This window comes from Mus pahari, chromosome 16 (genome assembly GCF_900095145.1).
Source record: "Mus pahari chromosome 16, PAHARI_EIJ_v1.1, whole genome shotgun sequence".
NCBI classification, from domain to species: domain Eukaryota; kingdom Metazoa; phylum Chordata; class Mammalia; order Rodentia; family Muridae; genus Mus; species Mus pahari.
In genome coordinates this window covers 14,156,591-14,182,870 of record NC_034605.1, presented here as the reverse complement: position 1 = coordinate 14,182,870, position 26,280 = coordinate 14,156,591, and the positions used below count along the sequence as shown (strand labels likewise).

General features: G+C 39.0%; 1 protein-coding gene and 1 non-coding gene across 7 annotated transcripts in view; both read right to left on the bottom strand.

Moving 5' to 3' along the window:
* Dip2c (disco interacting protein 2 homolog C) overlaps window positions 1-26,280 on the bottom strand; it is a 391,262-nt gene that overhangs the window by 357,607 nt on the left and 7,375 nt on the right. The window lies entirely within an intron of this gene.
* On the bottom strand, window positions 6,203-6,366 carry LOC115065677. Its single transcript, XR_003845444.1, has one exon. It is a non-coding gene; the product is annotated as a U1 spliceosomal RNA (small nuclear RNA).

Below are 26,280 nucleotides of genomic sequence, written 5' to 3'. Positions count from 1 at the left end.
CTCATATTTAAAACCATTCACTTATGACTAGAAAATATCTTTGATACCTAGAAAACAAAATACCCACTCCTCAAAACAAGTGTGTAAGTTCTGATATGCCATCTATACAGCTAGTAAGTCATGTGTGTGTAACCCACTCTAGGGACAAACTCAATTAATTTCTTTAATGTCATTTGGGAGACCACTGCAATTTCTCCAGTTTCCCTAACAGCAATATGCCAGATATGTTGACTGTCAGATCCTGGGTCTGGGGTCAGGATACAGAAGTGATACCTAGAAAGCCAAGGGCTGTTTGCCCAGGTGAGTGCCACATGTCCCCGCATATCTCCAAACAAACGTGCATCCACATTGTGCAGTCTTGAACCTTCCCTGGGCTTTATTAACTTAAGAAAGTAAGGAAAGACCCCTGCCATGTGAAGCAGGTAGGAGAAATGTCCTGCATGCAAATGCAGCCAGCCCTGAATATTGTTTAATATAAGCCAGGCAACCCAGCCAGACACATACTCCACAAGTTCACTCCCCAGAGGCTACTGGGACTGGAGTGCATTTTCCTTCCAGTATAAGGCTCAGAAGCAGAAAAGCTTGGTAAGGAAAGGGAATCAGACTCTCTGGCAGTTGCTTGTGGGGAGACACAATGTAGCCAAGACATGTGACTGGGCTACTGTCCATCAACCATAAATAGGAGCTTGCCAAAAAATATGTTGATGAGGTAAATTCATGAAACCACCAGGATTCCAACAGCAAGTAACATTCTGAAAACCCCTAATGGCTGAAATAAAAAAATCTACAATGACTTGACAACTAAATAATCTCTTTAAATGTTTATGAATAAACTTCAATCCTGTAGCAGCACAACTACCCCACAACCCTCATGCCAGCCCCTTTACACACACACAGCCTGTAGTCCCATAGCACTGTGGGATGTACTGAGAAAATGGATTCTCTCAAGTATATAACATGTGCTACTTGCAATGTTTTAAGGAAATTCTCCAAGAAATCTGTATTATGAAGACATTTGAGACTTCTGCATGGGTTCTTCCACTCACTAGCAAATCAACCGGTATGGGCCTAAAAGACAAAGATAGCATTTAAACAAGTACTGCCCCAATCCAAGTAAAGAGACAAACTTCATTAAACAATTATTTAACCTGGGGAGGGGAGAGAAAAGTGTTCATACCAGACTGGCCACTGAAATAAAAGGCTTCTGAGAAATCCCAAGCAGCCATACCACACCCTCTCCTGATTCCTTCCACTTCCAGGCACTCCACAGAGACAGCTGTAAAGAAACCCAGGGAAAGGCATCCACAGAGTGCTACAGACCTTCGAATGTCACCAAGCACACCACAGTACCTAGAGCTACTCTGGGCACCACCCAAGATAAAACAGAAGAGCCACAATGCCTGTCCACCAGGGTCTCAAATTGTACCTCAAGATCTAACAGTGAACAAAGCACTCTAGTGACAATTAAAAGCAAATAACTTTTAAAACAAAGACAAACCAAACTCAGGAGCACAGTCCTGCAATCTTAACACATAGAAGACAGAGATAGGATAATCATGAGTTCAAAGTCACCTTCCATATCACAGGGAGTTTAAAGACAATCTGGGCTGTGTTTTAAAAAAGGGGGAAGGGGCTAAAGCCATAGCCCAGTTGGTAGAGTACCTGCCTAACATCCACAAAGCTTTAGGTTTGAACTCAGCACTATATGAACTGGGCATGTTGGCTTCCACTTGTACTATCAGAACCCAGGAAGCAGAAGCAGGAAGATCAGAGGTTCAAAGTTATTGACTACAAAGTGAATTGCAGGCAACATCTACACTTGTCTCAAAACTAAACAAATAAATAAATATCAAAGATATTCTGTGATCTGACATGTTTCCAAAAGAAATCTTCAGGAAGCAAGCCTTTCTAGGTCAAGCAGGGCCTCAGCAGTTCAAGTCCATGACGTCATCACCCTGTGGCACCAGCAGCAATAGATTGCTCTTTTTGTTGCTGCTGCTGCTACTGCTACTTTGTCAACGTCTTATATTAACTATATCACAAGCCTTATTCTTTTTTTCCTTTTGGTTTTTCAAGACAAGAGTTTCTCTGTGTAACAAGCCCTGGCTGTCCTGGACTTGCTTTGTAGACCAGGCTTGGCCTCAAACTCACAGAGATCCACCCAACTCTGCCTCCCAAGCACTGGGATTAAAGGCATGCACCTCCATATCTGGCCTGCAAGTCTTTTCTTTTCTTATTTTCTTTCTTTTTTTTTTTTTTAAGATTTATTTATTATATATAAGTACACTGTAGCTGTCTTCAGGCAAACCAGAAGACAGCATCAGATCTCATTATAGATGGTTGCGAGCCACCATGTGGTTGCTGGGATTTGAACTCAGGACTTCTGGAAGAAGCAGTCAGTGTTCTTAACCACTGAGCCATCTCTCCAGCCCCACAAGTCCTATTCTTAATCTTGTTAGTTTAATCATTTCTCAGAAACTAAAGCAAGCACTTTAAATCTCTCATTAAAATGCCTTGGCTCAGACACATTAAAAGAATATATTTCTTTGGGTAAGAAAAAAAGTCTTCTACCAGACTGAGAAATAGAGGAACTGCAAAGTGTGGTCTAGCCTCCTAACCCTCAAGAATTTATAACCTCATAGTAAGGCAGACAGCCCAAAGAAAATACCGAATTTTTCTTTAAGTTTAGTTGTTGAGCTTGTAAAACCATTCTCTTTAAAAGAATGAAATAAATAGCTCATCAAAATGGCTCCAATCCTCTTATCTGAGGGGATGCCCTCTACTAATTACATTTAGATTAACAGATGCCCTCCAAATTATCTTTTCAGAAGAAAATGCTCCTACAAAAAGAGGCAGGTCTAGAGCAACACCACAGGCACCTTTCCCAAAGCACATTCTACTCTACTTTCCCAAAAATTCACTCTACTCCTCAGGAGGATACAACTAAGTACAATTAGAAGACAACCCTCTGAGTATGCAAATTGGAGTGGTTTGAATAAGAATGGCCCCCATAATCTCATACATTTGAAAGTTTGGTCATCAGGGAGGGAATAGGGACAGATTAGGAGGTGTGGCCTTGGAGGAAGTGTGTTACTGTGTGTGGGGGTTTGGGGATTTCAAAAGCCCAAATCAGACCCAGTACTCTCTCTTCCTGCTTCCTGTGGATCTGGATGTAAGACTCTGCTATTTCTCCAACACCTGTCTGCTTACTTGCTGCCTTGCCTTTCACCATGATGACAATGGACCAAAACTCTGAACCTATAAGCAAGCCTTAATTAAAAGTTTTTCTTTATAAGAGTTACTGAGGTCATGGTGTCTTTCACAGCAATAGAACAGTAACTAAGCCACTAATCAAAGACTGTGAGGGCAGCAAGAGAATTCTGGAAGAATCCCGTACTCCTCTGCCACATTTCTCCTTAGCTCAGCTACTACACAGGATATTTCCCAGCTGAACTTTCATCCTTCATGTCTGCTGGCCAAATCTTGGGCTACTTGTTCCCCATAATGAACTTAGAAATCTCTGAAACAATCACCCAATGAAAGAAGGAAAACAAGAAGCATTAAGAATGCTTTCCCCCCAATATGCACCAGACACACGGAGTCACTTACAATACAAAATACTCAAAGGTTTGGCTTTCCAAAGATGAGAGTGTTTTTCACTCCTGTTCAAATACAACCTCAAAGAATGAAGAGGCTCTGACTTTACAGGACACTTGGCATTCATCATATACTTTTTCTCCAACAAAAGGGAGAAAGAGAGAATGCAGAGAAATCATTAGAATATTGGCTATAGCTATAATCCATTGAGGGTGTGACAGGTAACAAACATGTTCAGCTATTTACATAAGAGACAATACTAAATTTTACAAAAAGATGCACAGGATGCTACAGAAAATACTACCAAAAAGGGCCCACCAGATCATGCCAACAAGTAAAGGCCTTGAAAGAAAAAAAGCAAAAAAGTAAAAAAATAATAAAAGGCCAGCTTCCTTGCCCTCTTATATCTACGTCCTGATTCTCAGAATAAATCAAAGAAAGATCAAGGGCAGAGATACTATAATACACAGTCTAATATTAGATTTTCAATCCTATTGACACTATATTTTCCTATACATCTATACCACAGATGTTCCTTGATATACAGTATGTCAATTTACAAGTTTTGGACTTTTCAAAGGCACAAAAGCAATACACAGTCAGTAGAAACTATACTTTGAATTACAAATTTTGATCTTTCCACAAGCTAGTGAGACGTAGTGTAATATGCTGGGAAGTCGCCACAGGCTCAGTTCTCCATCCAGCTATACAATAAACAGGACAGACAACTAATAGTACAATGTACCACACTGCCCACAGAACCAAACATTAGATAGACCACTCACATTTTCAGGCTTTTTGGACATGGCCCTATCATAAGTCAAATAGCATCTGAACTATATCATATTATTTATTCTATCTACACAGCACTATTAGCTATGCATTCTAGTCTATGTGATATTATTTTGTAGTATGCTATCAAACACTGTTATTTCTTCTGTCCTATACTATACAACATTGTGCTCTATATTGTATATGTTGCCCTACACTAGAATATATAAACATATACCCATTATTACTTTCATGCTACTATCTTCTTTTCTAATTTTAATATGCTCTAAATAAGTGAACTTTTACATAATCAATGGCATTACCTATCTTTGAATAAGTCTCTCTCTATTTTTTTTCTGTAAAATCTTTCTATCTTTTGCCATATTTAGCATCCTAATAAGAAAGACTAAGGTCCCCACTGAGATCTCAGGAAACTTACTTTCACACACATGTCCCAGGTTCTACATGTTGAAGAGATGAAAGTCAGGCCAACAGTTTTGGTGGAATGGCAATCAAAATTCAGAATAGTGACAGCAACTGATGCTCTAGCACAATTGGAGGCAGGTCACAATTCAACTTCACCCAAAATGACACAGAGATTATTTATCATAAACAGTATGGCATTTTATTTTCTACCTGTACTTGATGCATTTCTGCACATGTGTAAATTGTGCACTGTGCATATGCATAGGCCAGAGGTTAACATACGGTGTCTTCCTCAATCATTTTCCAATGTATTTATTGAGGCAGTCTCTCGTTGAACCCAGAATTCACCAATTCCAAATAGTGTATCTAGCCAGATTGTTCCAGAGACCCAGTCTCTGCCACTCTCATGCTGGAATTACAGGCTGTCACCACACCTGCCCAGCTTTTCTCCCCAGTGTAGATACTGAGGATCTAAACCCCAAGCACTTCACACCTGCACACCAACTCCTTTCCCATTGAGCTATCTCCCCAGGGCCCTAACTTTATTCTGATAAAAAGTGATGAACCTGAGGAGGAAACAGCAATCAGCTCTACTAATGACTACTGTCTACTTAAAGAGTCAGTGTAGGAAGGGAAGGTCTGCAAATGAGCCATGTATAAGCAGCTGGATATCCCATCAAGTGACTTCAGCCCTACACATTTTTAAAAAAGAAAATGCTTCAGAGAGCAATTATGGGTAAAACTAATATGAAAACTAAAACAGAACAAAGATGCTGAAATTATTAAACAGGCAGCATGTCAGTGACCCTTCTCCAAAGTTCAAGCCAGATGTTTGTGAATATAAATATTAATCATTAACAAGATCTCCTGGCCAACATCATCACTGTCATTTTGTATAACATCTTACATCCTGTGCCTAAAAATTAACCACAAAGCAAAGGGAACACATATTACATTATTTTATTATAATACATTAACACCACTGAACCTTTAAAAATATGTTTAACCTCGCACTATATTCAGACATGCATTTCATACAAATTCAGGCATATTTAAGCAATGGCAAGAACATTTACAATTCCAATTCCTTCCTAAGAGGGCACCTACAGAGTCACTAGAGGCCATATAGTAATAACTGCCCCCCCCAGGAATAAATTATGCACACACACACAAACACACACACATATACAAAAAAATTACAAGTATCCAATACATTAACATGTTCACACATGTAACTGTGTATATAATCTGTACACATTTACACAAATCATGTATATAAATGTACAGATATGCACATATAAACACAAATGTATTCATGCACATAGTCCTGTGTAAATCTTCACATAATACATTTACCTATATATCATATATACACACATGAGAACATATATTCTTTTTTTTTTTTAAACAGGGGAGAGCGCGAACGCAGTCCCCCACTACCACAAATTATGCAGTCGAGTTTCCCGCATTTGGGGAAATCGCAGGGGTCAGCACATCCGGAGTGCAATGGATAAGCCTCGCCCTGGGAAAACCACCTTCGTGATCATGGTATCTCCCCTGCCAGGTAAGTAAGAGAACATATATTCTTAAACAAGCACAATATATATGTAAATGTTCACATATGCATACATATGAGCATGTACACACAAAATCACATACATACACACACTCACCTCATTCCACACACATGAAAATACAAAGGGGTTCATGTGGCTGTAAAAGCAAAAATCTTAGAGTTCAGATCCCATGTAAACAGCAAGTGGACTTAGCAGGCTACCTATATTTCCATCCCGCAGAGCAAGTTCACTAGCTGACCTGCTACACTGGCAAACTCCAGGTTTAACTGGGAGAGCCTGCCGCAAGAAATAAGGCATAGGAGCTATTGAGGGAGAGTCCCAACATCAACTATGGGCCTCCACACATATATGCACACATACCATAAAGACATGAAAAAATGAGGTGGTATATCTATCTCCTAAATGCACCTTCCAGAAATAAATGACTCTATTTTCATTGCACATTTTTTTATTTCAGACAATCAGATTATATGCAAACACAAACACATATGAATACATTCAGACTCAAACACATGGTACACACAAAGACACATATAAGAAAATCTCTTCTCCCCTAGTATTCTCAAACTTAAATTGAACAGATTCTGCTAATTATAGTCAGAGTCTGCAGAGACATATATTTGACCTCCGAATGAATACACTCATTCTTCCAGTTGCCACAGTAACAACAATGATGTAAAATAGGGCTGTGTAACATGGTGCCACTTATTCAACCCAACTTCCTGGGATCTGGCCCACTTCTAACATTTTTTTTCTGTCTGAGTGATTTCCTTCTGACTAAAATCATGAGATAATTCTTTCCCTTCCTGCTTTTTCTTTCCATGCCCTTTTCACTACCCTTTCATCATCTCAGAAACTAATCATAGTTGTCAAAACTGAAGGCAAAGAAACAGCCTCGGGAGGTATCACTACAGAGAATGAACCTAAGAGAAGAAAGGGGTTATTTATAGAAATCTATAAAAACAGAAACTCAAGAAATCCTGAGTTACTTAACAGGACAGAGACTAACAGAAGTAATCAGAGAAACACATCCCTCAGCCGAGTTGAGAGCTTTGTGTATAGCTTTGTCCCCTATTTCAAAGCTGAAGTGATAGAAAATAAAACAGAAAAGATCTAGCCAACTAGAGAGAAGGAAAGGTAACTTTTAAACTGCATCTGCTCTTCAAGGGTACAATGAAGACATAGTCTCACCACACCAAACCTTATTTATGAGAGAGGGCTATAAGGGTCCATAACGGTGTTGGACTTAGTTTCCAAAATAAGAGCAAATAACATCTTTGTAGCAGCAGATACTAAGAATAGCCAACATGGTAAGAGTCTGTAAAATATTTATTTATTTATTTATTTATTTATTTATTTATTTATTTATTATAAGTACACTGTAACTATCTTCAGACACACCAGAAGAGGGCATCAGATCTCATTAAAGATGGTTGTGAGCCACAATGTGGTTGGTGGAATTTGAACTCAGAACCTCAGGAAGAGCAGTCAGTGCTCTTAACCACTGAGCCATCTCTCCAGCCTGGTAGGAGTCTCCTAAAGTGCTCAAAACATAACCCAGGTAATGTGGTCAAGGGTTCCTCATATCTGATTTCTAGGAATCTAATTTTAAACATTTTTACAGCTGACATATCAGAAAAATATAAGGTGCCAAGTACTATTCACACCAGAAAAAAAAAAAAACTAATCAAAATTAAAGTAGCATTTCAAGCAAAAATCTCAATATCTGAAGAATATAATCTAAATCTCCTAATGTTGCTTTATGGTTGTTTTACTTCTAATATGCAGATCTGTTGTAGGATATTTGATCATACTGTGAACCCCAAGATTATGTTATTTACTGAGTAACCTGTTTCTAGTTGTGGTATGGCTCAGCCCTTAGTATACACCTTTAATCACAAACAATGAAGGTAAAGTTAGTTTTTAGAAGGAAGCACCCATGTTTGAAAGTGATGACTAATTGAGTGGCAGACAAAGAGATGAATCAGAGAAAGATTTGACATTATAGGATATGGCCAACTCTCATGAGAACAGAGAGGAAAGAGAGGTTACTTAAGAGAAGGGCAGGGCCGCCTTTAATCCCAGCACTTGGGAGGCAGAGGCAGGTGGATTTGAGTTCCAGGCCAGCCTTGTCTGCAGACTGAGTAGACAGCCAGGGATACACAGAAAAACCCTGTCTCAAAAAATTGAGAGAGAGAGAGAGAGAGAGAGAGAGAGAGAGAGAGAGAGAGAGAGAGAGAGAGAGAAGGGCAGAGCAGAGGAGAGAAAAGACAGTTTTACAGAGAGAGTTTTACAGATTGATAAGGAACCAGAAGATTAAAACAGATAATTCTGTGACATGACCATAAAGGTAGAATGGCCACAAAGCACTCTCCAAGTAAGGCTAACAGACACCTTACTTAAGCAGCTGCCTGAGTAAAAAGCAGAGATCCCATCCCTCCATTTTTCCCTGGATCCATCCCTGGATGCCACAGCAGGCTGGGCTTTCCACTTCTGGAGGTCCTGCAACCAGCTGAGCTGTATCTAATGATGAGACAGTCTTATTTGTTCCCAAATCGGTTGATGTCTGTTCTATTTGCTACTCAATAAAATATGACTTGAGAAAGAATAGATGAGTCTATTGAAATTAAGATGAGTGTTCTACAAAGACTTGACATATGAAAAGGGTTTGTTTTTAATTTTTCCTAAAGGCATGGTCTCACTTTGTAGCCCAGGCTAGCCCTGAATTCATAACCATCCTGCCTTTATCTCCCTAGTGCTGAGAATTATAGGTACACACCACCAAACCTACCTATGTTTTTTATTTTAATGTTTTTAAATGACTTAAAATTAGATGTGAGTAAAACAATTATGCAGTATTAAGAAAACTTAAGACTTAAGATTGTTTCTCTACTGGCTGGTCATTCTTTTAGAAAACTCTAACCTATACTAACAGACCTCTGTTATAGTTGTACTACAGGCAAGAATGAGAAGGCAGCCGCCAATTAGCAGAACCTTCCTCAAATTTGCCTTGGCCCCACAGCAAGAGCTCAAGATGCACTTTGAGGTTAGGAGTTTATTATTTTTATTATCAAGAAAATGAGACAGTTAATCCTCACTGTCAGCTTGACTAGACTTAGAATCACTTAGAGATCCAACTCTGAATATGCCTGTAAGGTCATTTCCAGAGCATTAACTGAAGCAGGAAGAACCACCCTGGTTGTAAGTAGTACCATCCCATGGGCAGGAGTCTCAGACTGAGTAAACATAGAAAAAAGGAGAAAGGCAGCCCCTCCTCTGTATCAGGTCGACCAAATGTGAGCAAGCAATCTCATGCCTTTACTGCCTAAGGTGAGACTCCCACTATTACCTCATCCCTGCCATGACAATGGGCTCTATTCTTAAACCATAAGCCAAAAAAAAACCCTTTCTCTGAAGTTGCTTCTTGTCAAGTATTTAGTAATAGCAAAGAGGAAAGTAATTAATATAAAGAATACAGTGGCTCTAACCATAGCAGTCAACGAGTTTCCACCATCTAGGAAAGATTTTTAAATATTCTAGACCTTAGCAGGGCAGTTGGTTAGGAAGGCAAAGCAACACTGCTCTTCAAGAAACAGTATTGTATCAGGGGAGCATCCCTGGACAAAGACTTACCTGACAGAAGCTGAATTCCTTTCATAAATCTATATCTATCTAATTTTTGAAACCAGTTTAAGTAAACTCTGAAAAACTTGGGTACAGCTCAAGAAAGCAACTGCACTTAAATTCAGGAAAGAAAGATCTGAAAGAAAAGGCTTTAACAATCTAGAATGGGTTTAGGAAAGGAGAGGTCCAAAGGAAGCTTAATTGGAACTTTCAAAGTTATCATGCAAGAACAAGACAGTGTTCAGTCCTCCATCTCTGGGAGTGAACACACAGAGATGCCAAACACTTCCCTGACTGAAAGGATTTAGTGTAGATCTGAAGAGTCTTCATAAATCTCCCTCTTGGAGTGTCCCTGCCTCCTCCCCAGAACCATTAAGTCTCTGAGGAGCTTGGTATAGATTTCTAGTCCTGCATCCTAAGCAGCAGGGATTTCACATCCTCCTCTAAGTACAAGGATGTGGCAGAGGTATTTTATTGCCTAAGTAGCATGGCTATACAAATATCACAAGATCCATGCAGCAGAAAAGATGCCAGGAATTTGGCTCATTGGTGAAGTGCTTGCCTAGCACTCACAAGGCCTTGTTCCCATCCCCAGCACCAGACCCCCAAAAAAAGTAAATAAACTTAAAAGGCTGAAATATATAAGCCAAGTCACAGTTCAGAAGCAAGTCTATTGAAAAACAATTGGCTACATTTCATGTTCATGTTCACGACAACTATATTTACAAACACACATATACAAACTATTATCATACAACCTCCATGTGTCCTAGCACCTTCTAACACAGCAGTCTAAGGCAAGAGCAATTCTGTTGGGCCTGACAGATGCAATGGCATCTGATAGGCAGAAGACCAATGATACTGAGCCTCTCAGGATGCATGAACAGCTTCACAAAAAGAAAAAAATCCTCGATCCAAAGTGTTATGAGTGCTAAATTTAACAAGATATCCTGATTGGAAGGATTTTTTAAATTCCTTCAACAAAATCATAGGCACTTTTGTATAAACTTTTGCTTGCCTATTTTGCAAAGTGTTGCCTTGCAACAGACAAATCTCTGTAAGAAGTACAATATGAACCCAATAGTCTTATTGGGTTCCTCCCCTGGAGGAATCTACATCAATAAAACCAAAAAAGTACACTGAAACCTTTGCAACTATGGAATGTTAATTGTCATCTAACAAGAAACTATATTGTATTAGGATCAGGGAGTCCCATAATTATCCACCCAGCACCTGTACTCTATTCTAAGGCTAGTGAAGGACAGAAAAATCCTAGAGGAGTCTTATCTTGAAAGAAACATAGAAAGTGAGGATTGAGACTGCGTGAATAAACAGAAAATAATCAGGACACTTCCACAACACTAGTGTTCTCAATAAGTGTGTTATGTGCACGTGTGGTTTTGTGGGCTTTTTTTAAGGATTTATAAAATATAGACACTCTTTAATTGTGTTTTATTGTTATTAATTGATGACCACTATTTCAATATTCATTTCAGTAATTATATCCAGTATTATTAGTACTACAAACTGTTTTGGATTGCTCTTACTCACCTGAAAAAAAAGAGAAGTAAATAATTTTGTCACCTAACAAGAGGGTTGTAATGATATTACTTAGCATGGAAAATAATAGTTAACATTTAATAAGACTGCAGTGTAACAAAACATTAAATGACTAAACATGTCACCAATGACAAAGTTTCAAAAGAACAACAGCTTGTACTGTTTGGGACCTCTTGGGTTTTCTCTAGGTTCTCCCTGGTTCTTCCAGGAGGTTTTTTTGGTTGTTGTTGATGGTGGTGGTGGTGGTTGGTTGTTGTTGTTGTTGTTGTTTTTCTACACAAAAGTTTTGTAAAATCTATATCTTTACCAGAGCAAGACAAGACCCAAGTCGACTGGGTCGTCACCCTTGTCCACTCTCCCTTCTGTGAACTCTGACTCACAGAAACCATAGTGTCAGGTTCTTACACTGGTCCCAGCAAGGACCTCAGATCCCCTTCTTCTCTAGTCACTTTCCAAAAGGAATTCCATCAATGATGTGAAACAGCTGAGGCCTGTGATAGCAATATAAAAACAAAAGTCAGACTTACCAATTCTAGATCAAACACTAGGATGCCATAAATTTTGCATGCAACTCATGAGTCCCTCAACACAAGCTACACATATAAAGCATGTACAAAACACTCACAGAAGCACTTGTTTCCTCCCTCCTCAGGACACTGACAACTTCACAGAAGCCCTCACACAATGCAGGCTTTAGCTTTGTAAGCTCCACCACTGCTAAGCCAGGCTGAGCAGCCACCAACCCTAGAAAGCAGAAGGAGCCTTTCTCCTCTGCACAGAGGGAGAGGGGGCTATTAATGCCAACTAAGAGTTCACATTACATATGCAATTCTGCATTTTAGTTTTCTTCAAATTTCTATAAATAGCTTGCCTACTTGGAAAGCAAAAAGAAAGTGAATGACTTCATTTCCAACACCAAATATCTATGAGAAAAATGAGAGAGTATGGTTCATCCAAGTTCGCAAAGCTTTTCTAGAAAGTAGCTGAAGCAAGACAAAACCAGAATTTCCCTGCCTCATTCTTTGCTACTCTGGTATGAACATATGATAGACAAGATGAGAGAAGTAACCACCAGCTCCCAAAAACTGGCCAGTTGCACTGGAATTGCCTAAGACTGGATCTGGAGGCCTGCACCTGGGCAGGAGAAACCACCAATGTGAACTGGAAAACTCGTGAGATAGTGATAATCATATCAGCCTGCCATTGCATTATTTGCTCACGGGTATTAAGCCTTCAATGGCAGTGACAGCTACAGAAAGAGAGAGAGAGAGAGAGAGAGAGAGAGAGAGAGAGAGAGAGAGAGAGAGAGAGAGAGAGATATTCAGCTAACATCTGAACATGGACCTACAGACAGGGCCTGGTGGAAGTTGCTTGTTTTAGTGTGGCTGAAACTTTGCTTCTGCCAAGACCCACAAGATCCCCAGAAACTACTCAAAAGCAGCCCTCAGTGGGTATGTCACCCTGCACAACAAGGTACTCTCCCCCAAGCTACAGGCCTCACCAAACAAACAAACAAACAAAAAACCCTCAAAGGAATATCAGAGCACAGGGCATTAATGAGAAGACAAGGAAAAGCCGTGGTTCCAATTAACTATCAAACTTGCAATGACCAACCAATGTTTTCATTTACATTGCCAAAACTTCCAGAATTAGTTCAGAAGCTATTATAAATCACAATTTTTACCTCTGGAGTATAAAACTTGTTTTACAAAATAAAATATGGAAATATATCAAATACATCTCTAAAAGATAGCCACTATTAAAAGAGAACAGCTTCTCTTATATATCTGCAAACATTTTTTTTTTCAGTCAGAAGAGGAGTAATATATACCCAGAGTCCGCCTATAAGAAGCTTCTCGGAACAGTTATGTGATTATTATGAAAGCTACAAAAATAAATAAATAAATAAATAAATAAATAAATAAATAAATAAATAAATAGATAGATAGATAGATAGGTAGATAAATAAATAAATAAATAAATAAATGAAAGCTACATGGTTGACAAAGCAAAGCATTCTGTTGTATGTAGCAGGTGACTGACCGAATACACACCCTCAGCTCCCCCTAGCCTGTTCCAAGGCCAGATTATCTGAAACAGAACGTGACCTCAAGGAGAGACTGATGACACAACCTCCAACCTTTTAGTAATAAAGTAAATTAACAACGTTCTCCAATAGAAACACTATCATTCTGACCTGGAAAAGGTGGAACTTAAAACCCAAAACATAGTTCACTCTAACCAAAAGGGAGTGAGACAAACGATTGTCTCTGATCTTTAAAAAACAGCACAGTTTCACAGCCTAGACAATTAAAGGCTTAAACATTCCACAGAGCAATAGAAATTATCTAGTGTCCCACCCATTATAGCATGACAAGGAGACATGGGAGAGATGGGGGTAGTATAAGGCAGGCATTGGAGGCTGCCTCCGTTTGCTGAAGTATAAGACTATGATTTTCTCTATTTAACAGTCCTGTTTCCTTTTCTTGTAATTGCTTGTGGGCCTATCAAGAAACAAACTCTTCAGAGTTACCAGTGTCATTCCTGTTAGGATTCAGGGATATGACCATTATACTTCCTGCTGAGTCCAAAATAAAATCTGGTATGAGAAGACTGAGAAGAAAAACAGACAAATCCTTCAAAACAGCCCAGGAAGGCCAGGCATGGTGGCACAAAAGTATATTCCAAAAGAGAAAGAGATAGAGGCAGGAGGATCAGAAGTTCAAGACCAGCCTCAGCTACACAGAGATTGAAACCAACTTGTGCTACATGATTTGTCTCAAGTAAGCAAACAAACAAACAAACTAGGGCTGAAGTTAAGTCTATGCAGTTAATACTGCATATAGTTTTGCAGAAGGCCAAGTTTAGTTCACAGCATCCATGACAGATGACTCATAATCTCCTGTAACTTTAGATCAAGGGGGCTCAACACACTCTTGTGGCCTCTGTGGGTACCTGCACTCACATAAACATACCCATGCCCAGACACACCCAGACACGTGCACACACACACACACACACACACACACACACACACACAATGTTCCATAGTGTGTCTGAAGATAACAAAGACAGAACCAGAATTTCAGGCTGAAGAGCCAGACATGGTGGTGTGGGCCTGTTATTCCAATTCTCTGGTGGTAGAAGTAGGAAGATCAGAAGTTCAAGGTTATCCTCAGCTACACAGTTAGATGAGTACTAGTTTGGGTGACAATTGACCTTGTCTCAAGACAAAAGAATTTAGGACCTGATAAAACCCCCAAAGGTGAAATGTTGCTGGGGAAGAACCTTGCTGCTTTCTGGTTGCTCAGTACTCACTGGCTCAGAACAATCTAAAAGGTATGACTCTTGGAAGAGTTTTAGTTTTAGTTTATATACTGGACTCTCTTTTCTTTCTCACGGATACAGAGAATATATAGACAACATACAACACACACTTATACAAGACCTAACACCCACAATCCACATGCAACGCAAAGCACACCAACCTACATACTATACAACACATGGTATAAATATATAACTCACATAATACATCCCACAAAACAGTCACAGTACAACAAAACTCAAATGATATATTTAAACGCATACACGTAGATTATACAACATAATTCACAGCATATGAAATACAACCTAACGCATATGCACACTTACATATGGGGCCATCTGGGTTTCCATTAATGAGTTACTCCATGCACAGTTCATATCCCTTCTAAAGAAGTAGGATCTGCATTGGGGATGCCAGATGGACCAGGTACAAAGAGAGTGTGTGCTAGTAGTTGTTGTTACTGAACCTCTCAAAGCTCAACTCCAATATTCAAAGAGCTGAGTTCCTACTTAAAGCTCAATATTGAAAATTCTGGGGCTGGAGGAATGGCTCAGTGGTTAAGAGGACTGACTGCTCTTCCAGAGGTCCTGAGTTCAATTCCTAGCAACCACATGGTGGCTCACAACCATCTGTAATGGGATCTGATGCCCTCTTCTGGTGTGTCTAAAGATAGCTACAGTGTAGTCATAAATAAAATAAATAAATAAATCTTGAAAGAAAGAAAGAAAGAAAGAAAGAAAGAAAGAAAGAAAGAAAGAAAGAAAGAAAGAAAGAAAGAGAAGAGAAGAGAAAAGAAAGGAGAAGAGAAGAGAAAAGAGAAGAGAAGAGAAGAGAAGAGAAGAGAAGAGAAGAGAAGAGAAGAGAAGAGAAGAGAAGAGAAGAGAAGAGAAGAGAAAAGAAAAGAAAATCCTACAGCTCTCATGCACCAACCTTGTGTTGGTGGGCACTGTACTGGGGTTAGGGGCTGTAAAGAAAACAGGCAAGATAAACATGCATATAAAAGCAAAATAATGGCTGGGCAGTAGTGGCGCACAATTTTAATTCCAGCACTCAGGAGGCAGAGGCAGATGGATCTCTGAGTTTGAGGCCAGCCTAGTCTACAGAGTGAGTTCCAGGACAGAGAAACACACACACACACACACACACACACACGCCAAATCCAAATCATATACATGTCTTTTTAAAAACAAGGAAGAAACACACCCAGGCCCAGGGCCATCTTTTAGTAGGTTTAGTACCTGAACCTTCTCTACTATCTGCCTGGGGATACTGAACACTATTGGCAGCCTTACAAGATACAGCCCACAGACATCAGTATCTCTGGTTAACTTCAGCATAAGTTGGCCTTAGCCCCTCTAAAACCCACCAAATTCCCCATGACTGTACCTCATCCGAGCTAGCTACTCAATATCTGACCCCCACAAGTCTTTAGCATCTGCTCCTTCATGACTGCTAGCTCCCCAGTACTTCCCCTCTCAGCTGCCCTATCCAGGTGCCCCACACTTGACCCCCTTAGTATACCTCCTAGCTTCTCAGCACCTGGCTCTCAGTCCCCCTAGTGCCTGGTCTCCTAGCACCCTGCTTCCTAACAGCCCTTAGCTCCCTAGCACCTGGCTCCTTGGCCCTCCAGACTCTCTCTACTCATTCCTCTAAACTCAATAGCACTCCTTGCCAAGAAAATCCATTTGGCATACTCAGTATTAGTATTGAACCTCCCACATGTTACTTCTTAGCTCCTTCTAGATTATAAACCAGGCTGTCGCCCACCACTCTCATCATGGCTAATATCCAGTTGTACTTTAAAAACTGCTAAAGAAATGGATGCTTAAAGAAAAGAAATATTTCAAGAGCTCTCAAATGGCAGAGGCAATCTCTGAAGTGGATTTGATCACAAATAGATGTAAACACAAGTACATGCACACAAACACATAAAACTTCCATTAAAGTACACATGAACATGCAAGTACATGTTCAGCTATTTTTAAAAGACTACTGTGTTTGCTATTTAATAAGTAGTAAACAATATACCAAATCTACTGATATAAATTTCCAGAGATCATTTTTATCACCAAAGCAATTACCCTTTAAGCATATATCTCCTGTAAGAAAATGCTGAAATTTAAGTTTAAAATAGAGAAGAGTATGAGCTGAGTTTTCACAGTATGACAAAAGTCATATGCTTTTTTTTTTTCAAAAATATCATCCAACATGCAAACTGACACCATATCTTAATTTTTAGTTGCTCTTTGGAATCAGTTGCCTTTATTATGGGCTCCACAGCTTATAATAATTAGAATCACCACAATATTCCATACTGATTGTGGTGTTCTGTGTCCCCAAAGAACAAGATTCTCGAGTCACTAGTAGGAACTAACTAACCAGCCTGCATACACCAGGGGACAGTACTTGCAAGGCAGCACTTGGCTTCTTCCCTATAGAACTGTGATTTCACTGTTCCACAGACAACCAGTGTTAAGACAGGTTCAATGAGCTACAGCATAAAGACTTGAGAAAGAAACTTATTGGTTGGAAAAATGACCAACCGAAATCCACAAAAGAGGATTTCCAGAAATATTCCACAAACTATATGGTTTACTTGGCAGTAACTCGCTTAAAAGAAAGGGTCTGCTGCTCATTATCAAAGATTTACCACAACATTCCATATAGAGATATAGATATAATTACTATAGACTGAGAGCCTGTGAATCAAAAAGACAACAAAACAGCAAATGGAATAAAGGAAGAAGGGTGAATACATGGAAGAGAGAGATGACCTAAGAATAAAGCTGGAAATTACAACAAAGTCACAACTGAAATTAAGAGGTTAAGAAGATGACTTAGATAGTTTACATGTTTGCCAGAGGGCCTAAATTCAGAGCCCCAGCACTCATGCATGAAGCCAGATCTGGCCATGTGTGCCTGTAATTCCAGTGCTGAGGAGACAGGGATCCCTGGAGCTTGCTGGACTATCAGCCTACCCAAATGAGTGAACTCTATGTTCAGTGAGAGAGCCTGTCTCAAAACTTAAGGTGGAGAGCAATCAAGGAAGATATCTGATAACAACGTCTGGCCTCAACATACACATATGTACATACATTTGAATGTACATACACAAATGTGTACACATGCTTAACAACAACAATAAATTAAATATATAACTCTAGCTATCTTCCCAGAGAATCCAGGAGTTAGCAGTCACATCATCAACACTTTCATCTGATCCTACAGTAGATATTATAGAATCCTTCTACAGTATGAAGACAAGATGAAAAATATAATTAATTCAAAATGTAGTATAATGACTCAGTCATCCATAATCAACAATATAATCCACTGAACGTCAATTGCATCTTTAAGAGTGAGTTATTATAGAGATAGGGGAAGCTTTAGATTTAAAACATTTAAATGAGCCAATATCTTGTTTTTTTGAATTCTGACAGCCACGGCACCACCTAAAACAAGACTGAATATCTTCACAGCTTAAAGAACAGGTGGATTCATAGATATGCAAAAATTATATGAAGATACAATTAACATTTGATGATTTATATTTAAACTTGTCATGTGAATTCCAATATGTAGGAAGCATTTATACTACTTTCTAAATGAAAATTTTGATGTATATACAACATAAAAATGATCTTGTTTTGGAACTCATTTATCTAATATAGCTAGGACCTCCTTAAGGAATTCCTTATACTTCCATATTCATCTTTATTAATGTTGAGGTACACATTTTTTGACTTAAAAAATGGGGAAATGCCTTTACTTAACATCTGCACTCAGCTTATATTGTAGGAAAAATGATTATGAATATAAACACACACATAATTACTATCTCTGTTATACATACAAAATTATAATGCAAATAGAATCATCAGGGAATATGGGAGAGTGTGAATACGTCAGTAGACATGAGTATCTAGAAAACGTCTCAAGGCGATATCCCAAGATGACCACATGCCATATAAAAATCTTAGCTCCTTTAGACATGATCCTTCCTGTTAACCTTTATGTGGACTAAGGATTTTCACTGATGTACCTGGGAGATGGCTCAAAGGCTGAGTTCAATCCCTAAAGCCACGTGGGGTAGCACACACCTATAATCCCATCACTCTTGCAGCAAAATGAGAAGCAGAGACAGGAGAATCATCCAGAAGCTCATGGACTAGCTAGCCTGGAGTATGGTAAGCAGAAACAAGAGACGCCCTACCTAAACAATGTTCAACAGGTGCAGGAAGTTGGCTCATCAGGTAAAGGCACTTGCTACTAACCCTGATGACTAGTTTAATCCACAGAACCTACATGATGGAAAAGAGAACTGACTCTTGCAAGTTGCTGTCTGACCTCCACATACAAGCCATAACACATGTGCATACATGCACACCAAAATTAATAAACAAACAAAATGTAATTTTTAAAGCAAGGTGGATGGAATGAATTAACTCCCAAAAGTGTTCTCTGACCTCTACAGGGGTGCTGGTATTTACTCATGTACACACATCATACACACTCACATATCATATGCACATACAAAAAAATTTTTAAATAATTTTCATTTGCTTAAAGAAAACAAGGATATATGTGTACCTGTAAAATAAATATAATATATAATCTAACAAAATTCTCTAATTTTTTGGGTTATTTTCACAATTATATGTAATCCCTAAATAGCTTCCTCTCGAGAATATAAAGATAAAAATAGTATAATTAAAAAGCAATAATCCTGACAATTTTATTCAACAAATTATAGTTATGGAAGTAAAGTACCTTTTGGAGGCTGCATTTTCCTAAAATATCCTTCACAGAATTTTATACAAGGGATGGCTGTAATTAAGGTAATTATTATACCAGTAGAGGAAAGTGAACCATTTAGGGTATATGAAAGTAAATATGTAAAAACTAAAAACTACCACATATTCTATGAAATTTATCTTTTAAAACATGCTGTTGCCTTGGGCTGGGATAAGCATAGTGGTAAAGTGCTTGCCCAGCATGCTTATAGTTCTGGTTTCATTCCCAGGGTAGCCACAGAATAAAAAGTAATTCTGTTTCCTCCTTTAGCAGTGCTTAATCTGCTTCAAATGGAGAAAGTTAAAGCCGAATCCAAGCAGGGGGTAGCAGCAATGCTTAAGCAAAGGCTGAGGCCAAATGACCCAGAGACTAACCTAAAATTCAGTCACAGGATTTTGACCTAACGTCACTTTGGCTGTTTGAACACACATTTTCCTGTTCATAAAAAAGGCATGACACTTGGATTGTAGGTATAAAAAAAGGAAAGCAATATATGCAAGACAGCTATTTTGGTGTTCAGCATATAGTGATCAACAGTAAGTGATGACAGAGAAAGGTGTACCCTATGGACAGAGATAAGAAACTTCATTCACACTAGGTGGTAGTAACATTTAGAAGTTACCAGGCAAAGTGGCAAGAAGCTCCTGTAGTCCCAGCTACTCAGGCAACTGATGCCAGAAGATCTCTTTTGCCCAGAAATTACTAAAAACCGAAACAAAAATCTACCAAAAATCTCAGTTACACACCATCTACTTCTACTTGTACTGTGGTTCAGGGAAGTACACAAATGAGTTGTGCTCTCCTGTCTGCTAACTATGGACCAATCCCTGCAAGAAATGAAGATCACTGCTAAACTGAATAGGCACTTAACATGAAATCAAAGCACTAAACATGAAACAGCCAAACACTGAGTGCATTGGAAGTGATTGGTGACTGCTTTAAAATTATCACAATCATTCTGGCTGGGATAAAGGAAGCTTTAGTAGAGCTCATTCTTTTCCTGTAAGGATGCTGAAGAGGTGAGTCCTAGAACCTTGTTTAGAATATTTTTTTCCCCAACAACAACACAGCCAAGAATGAGCAGCATTTTCCTACCAGAAAAAAAATAAATAAATAAAATCAAGATTCCTCATGAAGCGCTGTCATATCCAGCCTTCTGGTTCTTAAAGCATACTATGGGGAAGAATTAATCCCAAGAGATTAGATTTTCCTCTATCTGTCTTCTATGAAAAACATGCGAATTTTTCAAGCATAAAGAAAATTTAAAGAACTACATAGCAAACATTCTTTATGCACCCCTAAGATCACAAGTGTTCTATACAGCTTTATATATTGAGACACAGTCTTATGTATCTCAGGCTTATTGAACTTCTGATCCTCCTGCCTCCATTTCCCAAGTGCTAGGATTACAGGTACCCACCACTATATCTGGTTTATGTGGTGCTAGGAATCTGATTGTAGCTTCATGAATGCTAGGCAAGTACTCTACCAACTGAGCTATATCCCTAGCTATGGATTCGATTTTAAATAAGGTCCTAGAACAGTGGTTCTCAACCTTCCTAATGCTGAGACTCTTTAATACAGTTCCTCATGTTCTGGTGACCCTAATCATAAAATTATTTCGTTGCTACTTCACAAATAATTTTGCTATCATTATGAATCATAGTGTACATATCTGATATGCAGGGTATCTGATATATATCTCCCAAAGGTGTCACAATCCACAGGTTGAGAACCACTGTTCTAGAGGTTGAGCACTACAAAAAACACATAGCATATGCCTCTATCAATCACAGCCAAGTATATTGAAAACATGAGTTCTCCTCATGGACTTGCTACTTGACTGGGGTGAAGTGCTACACCTTGGCTCTCCACCAAATAACTAGGATGATCACTAAGCTCCCTAGCCCACCTCACAGGCAAAAGTTAGACACCCAACTTTGGTGTCAACTATAGGTAGACTGCTCTGAACTTTCATGGTATACATTTGCATTGAAAAGTTTTCAGGAAACCACAGAGCCCAACATTTGTGTTAACTTCCAACCATTTGAAGTTCTATCTCATTCTCTAAATAGAAGATAGTGAGTGACATATGTGTTAAAAGGTCTGAGCTGTACTTTGTTTTGTTTGTTTTGTTTTGTTTTGTTTTGTTTTGTTTTCATAGGTGCTGAGTAGAATCCAGGGCCTCAAGCATTCAATTCTACTACTGAGCTAGGTAGACCCTGTCCCATATCTTTGGAAAGCATTTCAAAAGAACTAAAACTGTTCAACATAGGATTGGGAAGATGGTTCAGTGGATAAAAGTTCTTGCCAACAAAGCATGAGGATCAGAGTTCAGATCCCCAGCATCGGATGGGCAACGCTCCAGAGGTAGACATAGGGTATCCCTGGGGCACAGTGGCTGGTAAAACAAGCTGAATCAGCAAGCTCTCGGGTTCAGCAAGGGACCTTGCCTTAATAAATATAATGAAGAGCAAAACAGTTGATGTCAACCTCTGTCCTACATAAACACACACATACACGGGGTTGGGGGGGGGGGGAGCAAAAGAGATATCCAGGGCTAGAATTAAGAAGGGTAACTTAGGGAAAAATAGAAAATGAAGCATATAAGGGAAATCCAAAGATATTCAGACAATTGCTGGAGAAGTCCAGGAACTCACTAGACTCTCTTCTGAATAACAGAAGGTTGAAAAATTAAAAATCTAAAATATAAGCCTTTAAAATATAAGCCTACAAAATATCAGTTTACAATGAACCTAAGAAAAGCAGATTCTACTTCCTTTTCACTTTAATTACAGTCAACTATGTGGGTAAAATTATAATCTGGGTTCTGATGGCAAAATAGCCCAAAGCTCTATTTCTAATTAGGCCCATATCAATCCATGGGTTGGTGTCTAGACATTTACAAATAAGACTTGTGTTTCTAAAACTTCCCTATATGACATAGCACTGAAATTGTAACCATAGAAATAAAAAGCAACAAAGTTTCAACCCTCCAGGGCTGATATCACTATGTGTGTATTTCAAAGGCTTGACTTCAATGAAATTGCCCCCTTGCTTACATAAGTCCTTAAAGATCACTATGTATTACTAAATCTCAACAGCTTTGAAGCAACCATTACATTCTCTAAGGAAAATAAGACCAGAACATGTTTTCAGAGCCTGATGACATTCACTTAAGAATACAGAATAAAGTACCCTAAAATGGCAATTCTACCTCATTACTTGTTTCTTTTTTAAATAGGTAGTTATACATAATTGAAACCATGATTTCTGTAACACCATTAAATTCACAGAGGGAGCAGGTAAACTTCAAAGTCTATGTCTGGGTTTTTATTTTAAAAGAAAAAGCTTATCAGAGAGAGTGGGTAAGAAAAAAAAATCTACACGACGCTAAAAGCTCAAAGGCTGCAAAATATAAATCTCCCATGACCTAGCATAGGTGTCTAGCACTTGTAAACTAGGGCTCAGAGCCACACCATCACAGTAAGACCCTGCCTGTAGCAGACCAACAGCTAGAAAAGAATGAGACTCTAGGCTGCACTCTTGGTAGCTGTCTGGCCTCCACCAACTGAATGTAAGCTCCATATGTCACCTGCTCATGTGGTCTTCAGCTGACCAAAACACTCATGCATCTCCAGTACCCAGGAGAGAGCTGACCATGGAGAAGACATCTCTGCCTCTGTCTCCTCCATGTTGATGTGTAAACACCCCAATCTGGGAGGAAGAACTTCCAAAAGCAAATTAGACTTCTGCTCTCCATTAGTAGGGAGAGGAAGGGAAGGCACCACAACACTCAGGAGGTTTTGGGATTGCCTCTGGTGCAGATTCAAAAGCAGTCCCCAGATATACATTAGAAACGAAGACTGCCTTCCCAGACTCTATCAGGATGTCCTTCCCAAACTTTCACCCCAGAGTTTGCTTAAGTGAGTACTAACTAAAAGAAGCCACTGAAAGAAAGATTTTCTTTATAAATAAATAAATAAGCAAACAAACAAACAAACCTGCACTGAGGCAACATGATAGCTATTCTAGTATAAAGTAATCACCCAGGAAAGATCAATCAAGAAAGATTTCCTAAAAACCGGGAATGGTCAGCAGTCCAGACTGGTTCACAGGAAATCCTGTTTTTTAAAAAAGCTAAAAACACCATCTCAACAGTCACTATTACCTCAAATCATCTGAATGAACTGCTTCAAAAAAAAAAAAAAAAAAAAAAAAAAACTAAGTAGGCTTAGTGGTTAAGAGTGTTCTTGCAAAAAATGGGTTCCATACCCAGTTACCCCTATCAGGCAGTTCACAGCTGCTTGCAATTCCAGTTCCAAGGGATCTGATAGCCTCTGGCCTTTACCTGCACATGCATGTACTTCGAATACCTAAATAGGTACTCAAGTACAGGTAGATAGATAGGTAGATAGATGGATGGATGGATGGATGGATGGATGGATGGATGGATAGATGGATGGATGGATGGACAGATGGACAGACAGATATTTAAGCAGGAATATGGCTTAGTTGGTAGAATGCCTGCTAGCAAGCCAGATCCCTAAATTCAATCCCCAGCACTTCATGAATCAAAAGTGCTGTGGTGGCAAATGCTCGTAATCCCAGAACTCTGGACAGTGAAGCCTGGAGGATCAGAAGTTCATGGTCATCCTCAGCTATATAGTAAGTTCAATGGCAACCTCATGAGACCATCTCAAGGAAAACAAAAAACAAATGCTTTCTTTTTCAGGAATAAGAGGTTCAAGGAACTCTACCCCAGCTAACAACACTGTGGAGAAAAGAATAGGTGAATCTTACCCAGGACCCTGTAAGAGTGGGACCTGACCTCCTCTGATCCCATTCTCACTGCATTTTTTGTTTTTTGTTTGTTTGCTTGCTTTGATTATGGGAAGGGGTTAGTTATGGAGCTCATGTTGACCACAAACTCTTCATCCTCTTGCCTCTGACTTGTGAGTCCTGGAATGAGGGGTGTGCACTACCATGCCCGGCTTTTCATTTCAGGCCGCCCCATCAACAGTCAGCAGAGGAAACTGGAACAGAGAAGCTGACTAGCAGAGCCTGGCACTCAGCAGGGCCAAGACAGAGGCAGACTCAGGTTGTTCCCGGAAACTCTAACCGTTCTAGCACAAACTCCTCCACATTACAATTCAAAAGCAACCAGAACAAGTTCAAGAAACACAGAAGACCACCAAATGTTCTATAGATCTCAGTGCTTTAAATATCCACATTCCAATTCTTTTCATACAAATGGCTTTTAAGTAAACTTAGTCTTCTATAGCATTTGTTCAACTAAAAGGTTCTCCTTATTCCTCTTCTCTGAGAATATCAGCTTTACAACCACTCTTAATATATTTGATATCTTGACATTATTATGGTTATAATTATTATCATTATTGTTATTGCTACTACTCTGAGATGTCACCCAAACTGATGTCAAACTCTCAACCCTCTGAGTAGCTGGGACTACAGGTATATGGATGGCATCACGTCCAGCTCTTTGATATTTTTTTTTATGCAAGATTTAATAAACTACATTTTGTTAGCATACCTGTAAGTTCAATACTGAGTCTCCAATATTTTATCTCTATAGAAAAGCAGAATTTAGTTTAGCAAAAAAGGAAACTGAGTAAAAGAAATATACAAAATAAATGTTCCTGGTTTTCCTTGGGGTGACAGTCAACAAATGTGGTTCCATTATAAGCCAAGAAAAAGCCAGGAACAGATCCACCCTAATCTGAGATTAAAGACAGGCTGTGTGCAATGGAAGATTTAAATAGACCAACTGAGGAAAGGTTGGGGTGAGTGTACCTTTCAAGTCTCCAAAGTTTTGTTTTACAAACTGCTCATGAGTGGGATAGCTACTATCTCTATAGAAATACCTAGAGGAGAAGTCAGCGCATGAACACACCAAGCATCCTCCTCAACAGAAGGTTCAACCTGAGGCTCATATGAATAAAGCAGCTCTGACTCTTCAGCTGTCTCTGAATCACCCCACCAACACATGAATGGTTAGCAGGAGCTGGGAACACTGTCCTTGAAGACAAAGAGTCATGTTTCCTTCTATTCCATCCCACAATATGATCATGACCCCAGAAAGAACAGGACCAACTGTTGACTTTCAGCTCTGATTCTGCAACACTAGTCAACCCGAAGGAAATCACCTATGTGTCATTATAGTTGGACCTTTTTTCTGGAAAGAGGCCAGGCTGCCACCATCCTCCCAAACTGACAATCATCAAACTAGATACAATTCCCTCCTATTAAAGGAACTAGCTTTAAACCTTGTGAAATGATCAATCAAATAAATACATTTATTTGACAGAAGGAAAGGGACAAAACACTAAAAAACTCAACCAAATAACAACAAAAAATGATCAGCTAAACTGAAATATCAGCCCAATGACTAAAAACCAAACAACGAAGTAGCCTAAGGTTGAAACTTGAACAACTAACTGTACATCTCCCATGGCTGCAATGAGGAAAACAGTAAATTTACATAGAAAAGGTTCAGTTTATAATTTTAGTGTTCCATTACATCTCAAATAAGTAAGGCCACAAATATGTAATGGACTAACCAAAGAATTTAGTCTTTTAAAA